This window comes from Pecten maximus, chromosome 10 (genome assembly GCF_902652985.1).
Source record: "Pecten maximus chromosome 10, xPecMax1.1, whole genome shotgun sequence".
Lineage (NCBI taxonomy): Eukaryota > Metazoa > Mollusca > Bivalvia > Pectinida > Pectinidae > Pecten > Pecten maximus.
In genome coordinates, this window is record NC_047024.1 from 17250540 (window position 1) to 17269823 (window position 19284).

The 19284-nt window shown below is 40.5% G+C and overlaps 1 non-coding gene across 1 annotated transcript; it reads right to left on the bottom strand.

Moving 5' to 3' along the window:
- Nucleotides 1-92: 92 nt before the first annotated feature.
- On the bottom strand, nucleotides 93-165 carry Trnar-ucu. Its single transcript has one exon. It is a non-coding gene; the product is annotated as a tRNA-Arg (tRNA).
- Nucleotides 166-19284: the final 19119 nt, after the last annotated feature.

A 19284-nucleotide genomic window follows, 5' to 3' on the forward strand; every position in this document is an offset into this window, starting at 1 on the left:
AATAATCATATGTTTATAAATTGTCAGTTGGATTCTAATAAGCTTCTTTGTCAAAAGTAGTAGTGAAATTTAAAAAAAAAAAAAAAAATGAGCATTCCCGGCGGGATTCGAACCCGCGACCTCTGGATTAGAAGTCCAGCGCGCTATCCGCTGCGCTACGGGAACCTACATCATATGTTAACAAGATTGTTCTGTCAGTTTCCTTAGTTTATCATACACCAGTAAAAACGTTATTTTTTTACAATATATGTACTAGGTAATGTAAATAACCCTTTCGAATACATTATACCTATTATCCATATTTGTATATTAAGGTTCACCTACCGTCACAGAGATTTGATAACCGCTGTAATCGAAGGTTATGATAGCCCTGCTAGAGTCCTCCGACAAGTGAATTGCGTTGTAAAAAAAAAAAAAAAAGACGGACAAACACGATCAGAAAAAGAACATAGCTGCGTATAATTAGATGTCACTGGCACTGCATTTAAAGTACTTTAATTGACTGTATTCTCGCCTGTCCTGCAAACCCCATATATAAGCCTATAAACTAATTTGTAAATCAATTGGCGATGCAATAAAAAATCAGAATTCGATCTAGATCTATATCGATATTTTTCAAAATGTATTAAATGTACACGTCTCTGTCAAAATCGAAAGATTTCAAGTCAAATATACAGAAATAAAACAAAAATCGTGTAATCTGTAGATTTTGTTGAGATGTCTATAATGCAACTACATTCCAGATTTGGTTGAAAAAACACACATTGATGATTTTTGAGAAACTGAGCTAAACACAAAAATTTAGGCAGATTCCTAGCATCCCTAATTTCCAAAGTTTCTGAACCATAAATTCTGGATGAAATCATCCAATTTACGTATAGGGCCATACCGGGCGAAACCGATATCCAAACCTCAAGGCTCTTTTTCCCCGATACAGGGTTTCTCTCAACTGCTCCATTTCTTCACGCAAAAGTCAGGGCAGCAATGTGTCCCACGTTTTGACAATGTTTACATATAGACTGGTCATCCGTTGTCGTCAGATTTCGACCTATGTACTGGTCCTCGTCCCTCCCCACGTCCTCACCAGTCGACTCGAAAAGACTAGTTACCCAATTTTGGTGGCTAGTATGCCGACTTGGGCGGCTATAACTCTCTTACGTTGTCCCGGTTCGTCTCACTACGTTACACTGTCCAGCTATCGATTGGTTGTTACATTGCTTAAAAGGCTTCCTTAAATGCCTTCTGATGTTAAGTCCTCAACAAAACGTTCCTTAATATATGTTGTCTTTGCTCATGAGGCATTTCACTATAAGCTCCGATCAACAGCTTGTTATTTTGTCAACACTCTGTCCGACTTTCTGCTTAGTTTGAAATAACCCGTCTTGTCAAGTTTTCACACAATTGTTTTTAATGACAGGTCTTCATTCGGTATATCATAAAACCCAGCTGCTTTGTTCATTAAATTGGCTGGGTATATCACAGCCTTTTTGGTGTCATTCCATACCTTTGCTCTACCAATTTTTGTTTTTAATCCAAGAGTCAATGTCGTCACCAAGTGTTCCTTAAAATATATAGGTGGTTTCACATTTATTCCAGTATTTTATGATTTAACTGATATTCCTTTAGCATTGTCGATCTCTGTGTAATTTCCCTCGGTGTGATCTGTTTGATGTCTTGGAGTTCAGTGCGACATCTTGTTTTTACAACTTCTTTTCACAGCTTCAGTTTTCGTCACTGTATAATATTGTCTCATCCCACCGCTGACACCATATGTATAATGCTGAGATATGTACAGATTATTTTCAACACAGCATATATATACACCTGCCGAAATATGTTCCGCTCTTGCACTCCGTTTCCCAATCTGGCGTACTTCACAAGACTTGCCTCATACCAACCCTTTTCTACTCTACTCCCATTTTGGTTACACTCAACACCTGTTGATTCTCAACATCTCGCTCCCTAATTCCCAGACCATAAACTTTCACATTTAATAGAATTTCAACACGTTCATTCGCCACAATCTAATCCTAAAACAATTTGATAACCAGATAACCTCTCCACACGGAACAGACACAACTCATTAATACGAATGTCTGACCTCTCCCTGACCGACTCCCCCTGACCGGCTCTCCCTGACCGACTCCCCCTGACCGACTCTCCCAAAACTCAAAGTTATCACTCTTTCACATACCTCCCCATTTTAAAGTTTGACATCCCCAGCACAACCATAAACGTGTCACACACATGCACAATGCTATTGGTATGTAATTAATGTATTTAACATATAGACATTACTTTATAGATATACATGACATACCTCTATTTAAATAATGACAATGTTATTGTCCACGATAACATATACATGATGTATATCACACAGATCATAGGTCATAAGGTCATCAGGGAAACTACACACGTCTGAAATCCATCACAGTTTGGAATCCTAAACCTTAATCTACTTTAGTGGAATTTGATGAACTTCACAAAAGAGTTTTACTCACATAACATCTAATATTTAGACAATGTTTTCACTAATAATCTGAGGTTTGATATTCTTATACACTTACTGACCCCCTCTCCCCGCACGACAGCCGGGCTGACATAACTCGTCAGTCATACTTCCGACATCTCCCTGACTGACCCTCCCCGTACTCAAAGTTATCATAGATAATATTGATTACAGTAAATTAGGGAACAGAAAAGTAGTAGTAGTATACAAGATTACGTGTTAAATGAATAGAAGGGAGAGAAGCATACAATTTTTTTTTCAGACTGGAAAGTATACATTTCATCTCTTAACGATATAACAAGATTACAATTAGGTAATGAAAAAAATAATTACAAAGGTAGATATCTTGAAAGAAGTTCAGATTATGAAAAGCTGTATGATTCTGACAGTGATATATAGCAATGTAAAATTTACGTTAACTTTTGGAACCTTACATGTCAATAAAATTAGTAAACACGATTCTTAAAAGTTGGATGGCCTAATCACATCGGAAGAAACTGCAAGGTTAAACATTCAGACGTATGAAAAATAATAAAAGTCCAGAAACTTTTCATTTCTTGAATTGGCATTGGATTTCAAGTTAATTTACACGAGATACCTAAACTGAGCTTTGATAAGAAAAACTTACAAAGGAATAGAATATTGACACCAATTGGTAAAATAAACAATGAAATCAATTTTGGTTTCACAATTTAATCATTTATTTATCTACATGTCTGCCAAACCATGAGAAAAAGTTTCTTTGTAAACCAAACTCTATACTTTATGGATTCTTATGGAAGACTAAAATGGATAAAGTAAAAAAAGAGAAGTGGACGTTCAAGAAAACATAATTTTTTTTTTTTTTTATTATTTTTTATTTTTAAAGACATTTTTAATACATAAATACATAAGAATCACACTCACACACACAAACACACATCGATTCCAATATGTATGGTTTGCTATCATCATAATCATAATATCATCTTCACTGTCATCATAACCTATATTTTTCATCATCATAATCTCATCATCCTACTTAAACATTAAAATCATCATCATAAAAATAATCATCATCATAATATCATCATCATACTGATCATCATCATAAACATCATAATCATCCTCATCATCATAGTCATCATCATCATAATCTCATCATCATCATCATCATCATCATCATCATAAACATCATAATCATCCTCATCATCATAGTCATCATCATCATAATCTCATCATCATCATCATCATAATCATACTAATCATTATCATCATAATCATCATTCTCATAACCATCAGAATCTTATCATCATCAGTCATCATCATAATAAACTTCATCATCATCATTAAGAAAACATAAATGGTAAATTAAACATGATCAGCATTCCATGTACGAGCTTTATAGGCTGGTGGGGGCCGCGGTGGCCGAGTGGTTAAGGTGTACCGACACTTTAACACTAGCCCTCCACCACTTGGTTGCGAGTTCGAAACCTACGTGGGGCAGTTGCCAGGTATTGACCGTAGGCCGGTGGTTTTTCTCCGGGTACTCCGGCTTTCCTCCATCTCCAAAACCTGGCACGTCCTTAAATGACCCTGGCTGTTAATAGGACGTTAAACAAAAAACAAACAAATAGGCTGGTGCCAATTTAGTTGGATAAGAAGATTATGTCAATGTACATTTAAATGACAAGCATTTTTTAGTCAGCGTAGACATAATGGTAAATTGTTGTTCAGATTATATAGAGTTTTGTGAAAGTAAATGTAAAATCAAGTTCTGGATTGATGTTTTCAAAGCTTGTAAAAAGTCAAATCTGGCTAATGAATAACAACAAAAGGAACCATTCCCCCAAAATTACTGTTAGAAGGTCAACTTTCATTAAGGATTGGTATAATCAGAGACTTATTGATATATGTGACCTGTTAAAATATTATAATTTTAGTGTACATTTTATACATTTCACTAATTTATTGAAAATCAAATACATGTACAGATTAGTTTTCGTTCTTTTTGCAGAAAACAAATTTAACTCTAATTCTGATTTTCTTCAATTAGAATTTATATGTTCCTTTATTTCTGCTCACGCGGAACCGTTCATCAAAACGTCATAAGGTTCCAAACATTCTTAAAGTATCCCGTTAAAAATAACACCATTCCGTCAGGACAGAAGAAATGGAATTGAATGTTTAATTTTAATATTTTCTCTTGATAACTGTTTTATACTTCTCTCATAATATCCTGATGACACTTGACTCTTGGCACCAGATCTTTACGTGTACACTTTACAATTATGAATTATGAAATTTAAGCCATTATAAAAAAAGTTATGAGAATGTCAAGAGGTTCAGAAACTTCTTAGTTTTGAAAGTATTTTAAATGGACCCATGCTTCCTTTTGATTTCAACAAAGAATCCTATCTATTTGAATTTCTTACACAAAAATGTGAATGGTAGAATTGATAACGAGATACTCATTATAATTAAACACTATACATTTATATATATGATGTCTTTACAGCTCCTTACATGTAAATGCATTGGTAAACACAAAGATTACCATAATATAGACAAATTATTGCAGATAGCAAAGGAGATACTTCTACAAAGAAGTTTGAAAAGGAAAGGAAAAATGGGAAAAACGGTTTTGTAAAAAGAAATAATGTTCCGACTGTTGTCTCCTGGATTTGAAACACATGATTTACTCAGTAATTTTCTTCTAATTCATTGATGATGCCTGACGTGATTGATCAATAGACGACGACGACGACGACGACGACGACGACGACGACGACGACGACGGCGACGCTGATGATGATGACGACGGCGACGTTGACGATGACGACGATGATGATGATGACGACGGCGACGTTGACGATGACGACGATGATGATGATGACGACGGCGACGTTGACGATGACGATGATGATGATGATGACGACGGCGACGTTGATGATGATGATGATGATGATGATGATGACATATTTTTTAGCAACATATTTAGACCTTAACTCAAAACTTTACAGTGAAACGAAGACCTTGTCGCCGCCGGAAAAGTTCGTCACAGATGAGACAAAAATGATGTTATGCAATAATCGCAAGTTGTGGCGGGGTTCAAACCAAGGACAAAAGTTTATATAATACTAATTACACTGTTTATTTACAGAAAATTTGTACATATCAATATTCACAGTAGTGCGCATTCTAAACTTATACCAACCTATCGCAATATAGGTCACCAAATCAGTCTCCACAAAACGTCTGTACTCCTTCACATCCAAATACCAACTGGTGAAACTCAACTGACCGATTACTCTGGGTCCTAATCTCACTGACCTCTAGTGACCTAAACTCTCCCTCCTTACTACGCCCGTGTTGACAGACACGTACCAGCCAGGATACTGGAACTTGACTCGTCTGGTTTGTTTTCAGACAAAACAATTCGGCGTTAAAACTAATTAATTTCCTATTCTGTGTTCTGTCAATCTCCCAAAATGAACACCACCTACACCTCACACAATTGTTGCTATATAATAGGAGGGTTAACGCACTGTAAGTGTAATTTATATAGCAAGAGAATAAAATCCTATATGATATAGTGTAATTTACATATATAATACAGCACGAGAATAAAATTCCTATATGATATAGTGTAATTTACACATATAATATGGCACGACAGTAACATTTTATACAATATCATGTAATTTACATATATATATTATAATACAGCACGAGAATAAAATTCTATATAAACTAGAAATTGTTTCGGAACAATTTGACGGGCTTTTCACTATTTAGCATAAATGACCAAAAGGCTTGGTATTTCCAAACATAAAAAACTATTTTAGAACACTTGATAGGTCATCCACATTCTAGTTTTGATTAATCTGGCATCTGAGATATTACATTTCAACAAAGGAGTGGACGAAGGGAAATAACTCGTACAGCCTTGTACGAGTTATCTCCCCTCGTCCAACTAACGTTATATCTCAGATGCCGTTATATATCAGATGCCAAATTAATTCAAAATGGCGTTCCGCGTTAATGGTAAACGTTACCGAAACACCAAAAAACATGAAAATCATCAGAATAACATTTTGAATCATACTTAAATTTCTTTTTTTGGAAAAAGATTAAAAAATGAAGATTTTCTAAAAATAGACTTATTTGACCCCATAGCGAACGCTTTTATTTGACCTCTGACCCTAAAACTTTTAGTTAGTAAAAGCTAGAGCCAGGCCTTAACTACAAATAACATAATTACCTGACCCCTGTAAAATTAATACTTTTTTAATTATGGGCATTTTAAGCTTTTTAATAGATGACGTCATGGCGGCCATCTTGGATTTCAAATCAACTTAAAAAATAGCATAACTTGGCCAGGACAATCCAAGGATTATTTCAGCTAAGATTGAGCTGAATGCCACTGGTGGAACTTGAGAACAAGTTTAAAATGTAAAACTATTTTTAATATAGAATATATAGTGGAAATTCAAAATGACGTATACCGGAAACCGTATGTGTCACAGAAAAACTGAAAACGTCAAATTTATCAGAATGACATTCTACATCATACTAAGAACTTTTTTGGGAAAAAGATTGAAAAATGAAGATTTTTTAAAAATAGACTAATTTGACCCATAGCAAACTCTTTTATTTGACCTCTGACCTTAAAACTTTTGGTGAGTAAAAGTTAGCGCTAGTCATTATCTACAAATCATATTATTACATGACCTTTGTAAAATGAATACTTTTAGAGTTATGGCCATTTTAAACTTTTCAATACATGACGTCATGGCGGCCATCTTGAATTTCAAACCATCTTAAAAAATAACATAACTTGGCCAGGACAGTCCAAGGATTATTTCAGCTAAGATTGAGCTGAATGCCACTGGTGGAACTTAGAAGAAGTTTGAAATGTAACACACTTTTCTATTGAAATATATAGGGGGAAATTCAAAATGGCGTACAACAGAAACCGTATGTGTCACAGAAAAACTGAAATCGTCAAATTCATCAGAATGGCATTCTACATCATTCTAAGATTTTTTTTGGAAAAAGATTGAAAAATGAAAGTTTTCTAAAAATAGATTAACTTGACCCTCAGGCGAGCTTTTTTATTTGACCTCTGACCTTTAACTTGTTAGCCCCAAAGGTACTGTAACATAATATCATAACATGACTCTTGTTTCTTGAAGACTTTTCGAGTTATGGCCATTTTAAACTTTTGAGGTATGACGTCATGGCGGCCATCTTGGTTTCTTGACCTACTTGAAGATGTTGCTGTCACCCCTTCAACTCATGCCATATACAATAGGCATAACTGACTTGGCATACCTTTTACCATTTTCCCACAATTTGTGTGACAAAATAAAATGCAGAAGAAGAAGAAGAAGAAGAATAATTAAATAAGTATTTATATAATAATCCGAATTTTTATGTTAATAACCGTAGCGACTAAACAACAACTGTTCTGAATACATAATGAAAAAATTAGATGATCTGACCACACGGGGACATTTTACGATGTTTACTTGCGAAATATACGCATTTTAATTCCAATCCAAACCGCCTCACAGCTTCAGGTCGCCATCTTTGCTCAAATCAAAGCATCTGTGCGTTTGAAAGAGTCAGTACTGCAAAGCTTCTAAATGATATTGTGATCATAAATTTTAGGATTATCAAAGAAACGAAAAGTAAATTTTAAATCATTTTTATTTTGATTGGTTATGATTGAGGTAAGCGAATTGAAATAATTGTTTACAAAGTGAATTCAATTTTCTACTCAATACTGATAACTTTTCTTTTATTTAGATAATCTTTATTTCTTTCGTTTCATTTCATTTTAAAGGGAAAATTAGATTCCCCAATATATTCGCGGGAAATGAATTTGATGACGTAAACGGAAGCGCATGCATTCAGAATGTGACCCGGACTGGCGGAAGATATGTTCACCTGTAAACGACAGAAACTTGACGATAATAAAAACAGAAGATTATCGAATATGACTGGATTTTTTCCGTATTTGTTGAGACACCAATGTGCTAGAATACAACGAAAGGTAACACTTATTTAATTCATAGCTATCGTATCAAATAAAACGAACAGTCATTGCGAAATAGCAGTGTCTGTTGCTGAGCTAGACCTACTTTCGTTTTACAGTTTACGCACATGGTCATTTAAATACTTCATCTTCACAACCATTGTCTATATAAATGCTTGTCCGCGACATTGATCTATGTGGGGATATTTGTAATTCTGTACAGTACAGTGTAATTACCTTTTTTTTAATTGACTGGTCTGGTTTGGAATATTTATATAATTAACTACCCCGATCACAGGGCCATGTAACTACATTCACCTTTTGAACACTTGTCTGTTTACCATACGACTCATAATCTGGCTGCCGCAGGTTATGAATTATTATAGGTTAAAGAGACATATCAAGTGTGTCTCAGGCTAATCATGATTCATAGGGTATTGGTAAACAGAGATATATATCAAAATGCTTCAAGTGTTTACAAAACGAAAAGATTGTGACGAGGCCCTGTGCCCCGACTGACATTGCTTAAGGCACTGAGGACAGGGGTTGGTGTTGATAACACATAGCACTATTGGGAAAAGTTATTTTGTATTACAAGATCAATTAAATTTATTTCAACGCCTGCACTATATGTACGGATTGATGTTGGGACCTCAGGAAAATTACTGTTACAGGCTAGGAGAAGGGGAAAATGTAGCAACCAGATTAGGGTTCGAACCCGGGACCTTCCGAACTTAAGACAGATACTCTACCACTGAGTCAAAATAAATGTCTGGTTATATAATTATTAATACATGTTTTTGGGAGTCTGCAGTGTTCATGTTTGTCTCCTTTTGGTAGTGTGGAACTGTGGATCTTATGCCAACTTGAGATTAACTCCCTAAAGCGAACCTAAATTGCTGAAGACACCCAGCAAAAGAAAAGAAAACACACATTACAGTTTATTATCGAACCTCTGTATCTAACCGTCTTTTGACTTATGATTGTATCAGCACTGGCCATCTAGTCTTTTCCTTTGTTGCCATTTACATTAAGAATATAGTCAATTTAATCTTTCCCAATTGATATAAATACAGAAAATTTTCCCCGAATAATTTCAGCAAAAAATCTTACATATTGCACAAATCACCTCAGTACTATGTGCTGTCATTACTATTTACACTTCCAGGGACTTGCCATGAATTTGAACCCATGGTCTACCCATATGTAATACACAATTTCATTAGATACTCTTATAAAAGACACACTTATTGGAAAGCTTGTTTGTTTCTACAAACAGGTAAATGCAAAAGAGGGTACCCAGTTAATTGGTGGGTAGGATTTGTTTTAAACAATCTGGCAAAAACAATTCAGCACAGGAAAATTTGAAATAGTGAAACAATTCAACACAGGAAAATCTGAAATAGAACAATGTAACAGTTCATTGAACTGTTTAAGCAACAGATATAACCAATGGATGGAAAACCTGGAGATATCTATATTTTAAGTGTAATTAATTTACATATACATTGTAAATTTGTATTACTGACAGTTAAACAGGAATCAACTACACAAAGGTAACAAATATTTGCAATTTAGGAAAAAAACTGATTTGGGGGAAATCTTTTTAAGGTTATAATGGGTTAGTAGAAACAAAGCTTTTATTCTATTTGGCCTATCAAGGCTAAGTCATGAAAATATGGTTTTAGAAATAAAACTTTGGTTATTGAAGATGAGATGTTACATACTGGACACAACAGGGAATGACAACAGTAAAAGCAGAAGAAAACATATGTATGTATGGAATGTTTTTCTCTGTCAGTTCTGACAGACTGTAAATTTAACACATTATGAAGATGTAAAATTAATCTCATTTTACACAAATTACCAGATTGTATTGTCTACATTTTTGAATTTAGTTCATCTCTATTTCCATACTATTCTCTGTAGAATTTTTTTTTCTTTGTTATAAATCCTCACTACAACTATTAAAGTCAAATATATATATAGTATATACATTGTATGTAAAAGGATATGATTCTTGACAACTTGACTACAGAGCAGGAATTAAGCTTTCAACATCCAATGCACTCCACATCATATTGTGTGTTGACATTTTTCTGTGACAATTATGATTAATATACATATTTTTTAGAATACTGTGTCAATATATCTCTTGGATCAACTCAAACATAAGCATTTCCTTCAATTCTGAAATCTGTAATGAAAATAATTACAGAAAATATATAAGTTTGCTTTAATAATGCAAAAACAATTTTGTTAAACATTGGTGGATCCATCCAAAAACACTGCAATACTTATCAGATTTTCTTATTAGATCTGGTAATCTCACCTTCTAACACGTCAAAGACCCTTGATGAGAATGAGTAGCCAGAGTTTCCTCTGGCCCAAACACCGGAAGTTAGACACATACTAGCTCTCTTGACTTTGGTTTAGGAACACATTCTCAAAAGACAATCATCACATATTAAATTCAGGGCTGGATTTCCACTAACTTGAAGAGTTGTGTCCCTTTATTTTCTTTCCTATATATATCTTATACAGTTCTAGCTATTCTAGCAGTTTATCGTTCATTTTTCCCCCATTGTTCTGCACTTCATAATTAATATACATCTGATGATACATATGCATCTGGAAGTGTTTATCTTGTTTTAAAAAGTCTCATTGACTTCATTTCTCAAATTCATCAAGTTCAAGAAATCTTAAAGTTACAGAAGATTCAAAACTTTACAAAGTCATTTCTGTTTCCATGATTTAATTATGGTTGTTTTACTTTCCATTGTGGGGATAGGGGACTTATTCTTATCAATCAGATATAACTTTTATATAGTAAGGTTCCCACTTTCATATTTGTATATTTCTGATTTTTTTTTCATAATATCTCTTTAGTTAAAGTCCCTCAAAAGGTTCTTTATATTTCTTTCTGTTAAATATTTTTCTTCTCATTTCTATATGTTCCCATGCCAGTTTCCTTTTGTATATTTCTGATTTTTTTTTCATAATATCTCTTTAGTTAAAGTCCCTTAAAAGGTTCTTTATATTTCTTTCTGTTAAATATTTTTCTTCTCATTTCTATATGTTCCCATGCCAGTTTCCTTTGGGTAAAATATGGTCATATTTAGGTGAATTTTGAGAATTGGTTGTTTTGCAGAATTCTTTTTTGTTTTGCAATACATCAATATTTTGCATGGCTATAAAAAATATAGACATGCTCTGTCACTTCCTTTTATGTTGAATGTTTGAGTTTCTTTAAAACTTCCCATACTGATGGTGTTGGACATCTTGAATTTGCTGATTTGTCAGATCACAATGTTTTCAAACTTGTTCTGGAGCATTACTTAGCTGGACTAAATGTTTTTAAGAGACTTAAGTTTCTCTCACAGCACTCTGCATGCTCCCAAGGGGGAGAAATGGGACCAAAAGGGGGATTCTTCCATTCAAATGAACAGTACACACTTTGTAGTTATGGTCCAAAATCACGAGATGTGGTGCCCTAAAATGAAATGGTCTCTGTCTGTCCGTCTATTTTCAACTCAATCACATGCCAGGAAGTCTACCAAGTTTTTTTTGAATGAATTACCTTTACCTTCATTATAGGGCACAGGGGCCAAACATGCAAACATTTGAAAATCTTCTACTCAATAACCCAGAGGCCAAGTGACCTGATATTGGGCCTGTAGTATATATATATGCTGTGGTAAAGTTTGTTAAAATGAATGACCTTGACATACATTCACAGTCACAGGAGTCAAACATGCTAAAATATTGAAACACTTTTTTCTCAATAGGCAAGAGGTCCAGAGAAGCAGGTCATTGATACAGGTCCATAGAGCATCTTGTTTGGTTGCTGCACAATACCTTAATTAGTCCCCTGCCGTTTGAAAAACGGGGGGGGACTTTAGGTTTACCCTCCATCCGTCTGTCCGTCCGTCGGTCCGTTCGTCCGCCTGTCTCTCTGTCTGTCTGTCTGTCTGTCTGTCACGCAACAGTTGTCCGGACAACTCCTCCTAAAGTACTACTCCGATTTTAACAAAACTTGGTATACATGATCAGTATAACATGTAGTTGTGCATTCCACAATTTTTTTCTCGAAAATCCATTTTTCAAAATGGCCGCCGGCTTCTCATTGGTTGAGGCTTGTCCGGACAACTCCTCCTAAAGTACTACTCCGATTTTAACAAAACTTGGTATACATGATCAGTATAACATGTAGTTGTGCATCCCACATTTTTTTTCTCGAAAATCCATTTTTCAAAATGGCCGCCGGCTTCTCATTGGTTGAGGCTTGTCCGGACAACTCCTCCTAAAGTACTACTCAGATTTTAACGAAACTTGGTATACACAATCAGTATAACATGTAGTTGTGCATCCCACATTTTTGTTCTCGAAAATCCATTTTTCAAATGGCCGCCGGCTTCTCATTGGTTGAGGCTTGTCCGGACAACTCCTCCTAAAGTACTACTCAGATTTTAACGAAACTTGGTATACATGATCAGTATGACATGTAGTTGTACATCCCACATTTTTTTTCTCGAAAATCCATTTTTCAAAAATGAATAGGTGCACGTCTAGCTCAGGCAGGGGACTTTGTATTGCTGTTGCAATACTATCCATCCTTGTTACGCTTTCAGGCCTGCAGGTCAATGGTCAATGTCACTATTTCTATAAATTGAAAATCAGTTGAAGTACAATATATTATGAATTCATCTGAGCTGATTATGCTTATTAGAAGTTATCAAGTTCTACCTTGTGCCTGCTTTCAAGGATAACTTATAAGGGCCCGATGGTCAAGATCACTGCTACTAAAGAACGTATTTGCTTGAAAGTCAAAGGTCAAAGACAATGTTACTATAAATAGATTTAAAAAAAAAAATCATGCACATCACTTTTTTGTTGGATTCTATGCACTCAGACTTTGTCCAGTGCTTTATCGCAGAAAGACTTTATTTTCCCCGAATAAAAAACTATCTTACACAGATTGTGTTATTCTTCAATGAACACAGGTGATATATACGGTAGTTTGTTTTAGATATATAAATACTTATTACCGGTTAGCTTGTAATAATAATAATAAACATAACAGAAACAATAGGTCTTTTCACCACTTAGGTGAAAAGCCCTAATTAGTGATATTTTTATATATAATACAGCGAGAGAATAAAATTGTATACGACAAGTGTAATTTACAAGACAACACGGTCTATAGTAATCAATAAGATATCAAGCTATACATGGTCTACAGTAATCAATAAGATATTGAGCTATACACGGTCTACAGTAATCAATAAGATATCGAGCTATACACGGTCTACAGTAATCAATAAGATATCGAGCTATACACGGTCTACAGTAATCAATAAGATATCGAGCTATACTTATTATTAGAAGGTTAGAAACTATCAGGCATTGGTACGTAAACGTGTTATGCAAAGATGAAGTTAAGTTAAATAGAAAGGTAAATTATTAAACAGATAAATTATAAATAAATATTACAGCTAACTAGTAATGAAGACTAACGCGCTTGATGACCCAGATTCTGTCCACCTTCCCCAAACGGGTTAGCCTGCTCCACACCCAGGCGATCTCGTAGCGACTTCAGACCATACCTTGTTACTCTTGGTAGTTTGAGCTGCCATATCTCCATGGGTTACAAAAAAGGATGATTTCAGGGTCAAAAGATTGCCTAAATAATCCGGAGCTACTTTGGGGATGATTTTAACAACTTCAGAAACCATGGCTTCCATTCATTTTGCATGAAGAAATGAGAAACTAGCTTTCTCTAGAAGTTTTGAAGCTGGCGTTGTGGACGCATTCTCAATAAAACGAATGGCTGTTTTTGAAAGAATGAAAATTAAAAAATCGACCAAAACGTCATTATTTATCATAGTTCAGTGACCTCAAGAAGTCATGTACCTGATTAAGACAAGGTTTGTGCGTCCCAGTATTGTTTACTATTCTACACAAATGGCAATACCGTTGTAGACACGTGACACTAAGTATTCATACTTTTTCTGGGACAAATCATGTCACATCGAACTATACATGATTTACCTCGCGTTGCCTTTATGTGCGGTGTCTGTGCTGTTTGTGGTGTCCGTGCGGTCTGTGCGGTGTCTGTGCAGTCTGTGTGGTGTCTGTGCTGTCTGTACTGTGTCAGTGCGGTTTGTGAGGTCTGTGTGGTGTCTGTGCGGTGGCTGTGCGGTCTGTGCGGTCTGTGAGGTATGTGGGGTCTGTGTGGTGTCTGTGCGATCTGTACGATGTATGTGCTGTCTGTGCGGTGTCAGTGCGGTGTCTGTGCGGTTTGTGCGGTCTGTGTGGTCTGTGAGGTCTGTGCGGTCTGTACGATGTATGTGCTGTCTGTGCGGTGTCAGTGCGGTCTGTGTGGTCTGTGAGGTTTGTGGGGTCTGTGTGGTGTCTGTGCGGTGTCTGTGCTGTCTGTGCTGTGTCTGTGCGGTATCTATGCGGTGTCAGTGCGGTCTTTGCTGTCTGTGCGGTGTCTGTGCGTTGTCTGTGCGGTGTCTGTGCGGTCTGTGTGGTCTGTGAGGTATGTGGGGTATGTGGGGTCTGTGCGGTGTATGTGCAGTCTGTGTGGTGTCTGTGCGGTGTCTGTGCGTGTCTGTGCGTGTCTGTGCGGTCTGTGAGGTCTGTGGGGTCTGTGTGGTGTCTGTGGGTGACTGTGTGTGTCTGTGCGGTCTGTATGGTCTGTGAGGTCTGTGGGGTCTGTGTGGTGTCTGTGCGGTGTCAGTGCGGTCTGTGTGGTCTGTGAGGTATGTGGGGTCTGTGTGGTGTCTGTGCGGTGTCTGTGCTGTCTGTGCTGTGTCTGTGCTGTGTCTGTGCGGGGTCTGTGCTGTGTCTGTGCAGTGTCTGTGCGGTGTTTGTGCGGTGTCTGTGCGGTGTCAGTGCGGTCTGTGCGGTGTCTGTGCTGTCTGTGCGATGTCTGTGCAGTGTCTTTGCAGTGTTTGTGCGGTGTCTGTGCTGTCTGTGCGGTGTTTGTGCGGTGTCTATATTGTGTCTGTGCGGTATCTATGCGGTGTCAGTGCGGTCTTTGCTGTCTGTGCGGTGTCAGTGCGGTCTGTGCGTTGTCTGTGCGTTGTCTGTGCGGTCTGTGTGGTCTGTGAGGTATGTGGGGTATGTGGGGTCTGTGCGGTGTATGTGCAGTCTGTGTGGTGTCTGTGCGGTGTCTGTGCGGTCTGTATGGTCTGTGAGGTCTGTGGGGTCTGTGTGGTGTCTGTGGGTGACTGTGCGTGTCTGTGCGGTCTGTATGGTCTGTGAGGTCTGTGGGGTCTGTGTGGTGTCTGTGCGGTGTCTGTGCGGTCTGTGCTGTCTGTGCGGTGTCCGTGCGGTCTGTGCAGTGTTTGTGATGTCTGTGATGTCTGTGCGGTGTCTGTGCGGTCTTTGCGGTGTCAGTGCGGTCTGTGCGGTGTCTGTGTGGTGTCTGTGTGGTGTCCGTGCGGTGTCAGTGCGGTGTCTGTGCGGTGTCTGTGCGGTGTCTGTGTGGTGTCTGTGCGGTGTCTGTGCTGTCTGTGCGGTGTCAGTGCGGTCTGTGGGGTCTGTGCGGTGTCCGTGCGGTGTCTGTGCGGTGTCCGTGCGGTCTGTGCTGTGTTTGTGGTGTCTGTGCGATCTTTACGGTGTCAGTGCGGTCTGTGCGGTGTCTGTGTGGTGTCTGTGTGGTGTCTGTGTGGTGTCTGTGTGGTGTCTGTGAGGTCTGTGCGGTGTCTGTGCGGTGTCTGTGCGGTGTCTGTGCGGTCTGTGCGCTGTCTGTGCTGTCTGTGCGGTGTCTGTGTGGTCTGTGAGGTCTGTGGTGTCTGTGCAGTGTCTATGCGGTGTCTGTGCGGACTGTGCGCTGTCTGTGCTGTCTTTGCGGTGTCTGTGCGGTGTCAGTGCGGTGTCTGTGCGGCGTCTGTGCGGTGTCTGTGCGGTCTGTGTGGTCTGTGAGGCATGTGGGGTATGTGCGGTGTCTGTGCGGTGTATGTGCAGTCTGTGTGGTGTCTGTGCGGTCTGTATGGTCTGTGAGACCTGTGGGGTCTGTGTGGTGTCTGTGCGGTGTCTGTGCGGTGTCTGTGCGATCTGTGCGGTGTCCGTGCGGTCTGTGCTGTGTTTGTGGTGTCTGTGCTGTCTGTGCGGTGTCTGTGCGGTGTCTGTGCGGTCTTTGGGGTGTCAGTGCGGTCTTTGCGGTGTCTGTGTGGTGTCTGTGTGGTGTCTGTGTGGTGTCTGTGTGGTGTCTGTGCGGTGTCTGTGCTGTGTCTGTGCGGTATCTATGCGGTGTCAGTGCGGTCTTTGCTGTCTGTGCGGTGTCAGTGGGTCTGTGCGTTGTCTGTGCGGTGTCTGTGCGGTCTGTGTGGTCTGTGAGGTATGTGGGGTATGTGGGGTCTGTGCGGTGTATGTGCAGTCTGTGTGGTGTCTGTGCGGTGTATGTGCGTGTCTGTGCGGTCTGTATGGTCTGTGAGGTCTGTGGGGTCTGTGTGGTGTCTGTGGGTGACTGTGCGTGTCTGTGCGGTCTGTATGGTCTGTGAGGTCTGTGGGGTCTGTGTGGTGTCTGTGCGGTGTCAGTGCGGTCTGTGTGGTCTGTGAGGTATGTGGGGTCTGTGTGGTGTCTGTGCGGTGTCTGTGCTGTCTGTGCGGTGTCTGTGCTGTGTCTGTGCGGGGTCTGTGCTGTGTCTGTGCAGTGTCTGTGCGGTGTTTGTGCGGTGTCTGTGCGGTGTCAGTGCGGTCTGTGCGGTGTCTGTGCTGTCTGTGCGATGTCTGTGCAGTGTCTTTGCAGTGTTTGTGCGGTGTCTGTGCTGTCTGTGCGGTGTTTGTGCGGTGTCTATATTGTGTCTGTGCGGTATCTATGCGGTGTCAGTGCGGTCTTTGCTGTCTGTGCGGTGTCAGTGCGGTCTGTGCGTTGTCTGTGCGGTGTCTGTGCGGTCTGTGTGGTCTGTGAGGTATGTGGGGTATGTGGGGTCTGTGCGGTGTATGTGCAGTCTGTGTGGTGTCTGTGCGGTGTCTGTGCGTGTCTGTGCGGTCTGTATGGTCTGTGAGGTCTGTGGGGTCTGTGTGGTGTCTGTGGGTGACTGTGCGTGTCTGTGCGGTCTGTATGGTCTGTGAGGTCTGTGGGGTCTGTGTGGTGTCTGTGCGGTGTCTGTGCGGTCTGTGCTGTCTGTGCGGTGTCCATGCGGTCTGTGCAGTGTTTGTGATGTCTGTGATGTCTGTGCGGTGTCTGTGCGGTCTTTGCGGTGTCAGTGCGGTCTGTGCGGTGTCTGTGTGGTGTCCGTGCGGTGTCAGTGCGGTGTCTGTGCGGTGTCTGTGCAGTGTCTGTGTGGTGTCTGTGCGGTGTCTGTGCTGTCTGTGCGGTGTCAGTGCGGTCTGTGGGGTCTGTGCGGTGTCCGTGCGGTGTCTGTGCGGTGTCCGTGCGGTCTGTGCTGTGTTTGTGGTGTCTGTGCGATCTTTACGGTGTCAGTGCGGTCTGTGCGGTGTCTGTGTGGTGTCTGTGTGGTGTCTGTGTGGTGTCTGTGTGGTGTCTGTGAGGTCTGTGCGGTGTCTGTGCGGTGTCTGTGCGGTGTCTGTGCGGTCTGTGTGGTCTGTGAGGTCTGTGCAGTGTGTGCGGTGTCTGTGCGGACTGTGCGGTGTCTGTGCGGTGTCTGTGCTGTCTGTGCGGTGTCTGTGTGGTCTGTGAGGTCTGTGGTGTCTGTGCAGTGTCTATGCGGTGTCTGTGCGGACTGTGCGCTGTCTGTGCTGTCTTTGCGGTGTCTGTGCGGTGTCAGTGCGGTGTCTGTGCGGCGTCTGTGCGGTGTCTGTGCGGTCTGTGTGGTCTGTGAGGCATGTGGGGTATGTGCGGTGTCTGTGCGGTGTATGTGCAGTCTGTGTGGTGTCTGTGCGGTCTGTATGGTCTGTGAGACCTGTGGGGTCTGTGTGGTGTCTGTGCGGTGTCTGTGCGATCTGTGCGGTGTCCGTGCGGTCTGTGCTGTGTTTGTGGTGTCTGTGCTGTCTGTGCGGTGTCTGTGCGGTGTCTGTGCGGTCTTTGGGGTGTCAGTGCGGTCTTTGCGGTGTCTGTGTGGTGTCTGTGTGGTGTCTGTGTGGTGTCTGTGCGGTGTCTGTGTGGTGTCTGTGAGGTCTGTGCGGTGTCTGTGCGGTCTGGGTGGTCTGCGGTGTCTGCGGTGCTTGTGCGGTCTGTGCGGTGTCTGTGCGGTGCTTGTGCGGTCTGTGAGGTCTGTGCGGTGTCTGTGCGGACTGTGCGCTGTCTGTGCTGTCTGTGCGGTGTCTGTGCGGTCTGTGAGGTATGTGGGGTCTGTGCGGTGTCTGTGCGGTGTCTGTGCGGTGTCTGTGCGGTGTCTGTGTGGTGTCTGTGTGGTGTATGTGTGGTGTCTGTGTGGTGTCTGTGCGGTGTCTGTGTGGTGTCTGTGTGGTGTCTGTGCGGTGTATGTGTGGTGTCTGTGTGGTGTCTGTGCGGTGTCTGTGCGGTGTCTGTGCGGTCTGTGGGGTCTGTGCGGTGTATGTGGTGTCTGTGCGGTGTATGTGCAGTCTGTGCGGTGTCTGTGCGGTCTGTATGGTCTGTGAGGTCTGTGAGGTGTCTGTGCAGTCTGTGTGGTGTCTGTGCTGTCTTTGCGGTGTCAGTGCGGTCTGTGCGGTGTCTGTGCTGTGTCTGTGCTGTGTCTGTGCTGTGTCTGTGCGGTGTCTGTGTGGTGTCTTTGTGGTGTCTGTGTGGTGTCTGTGCGGTGTCTGTGTGGTGTCTGTGCAGTGTCTGTGCGTTGTCTGTGTGGTGTCTGTGTGG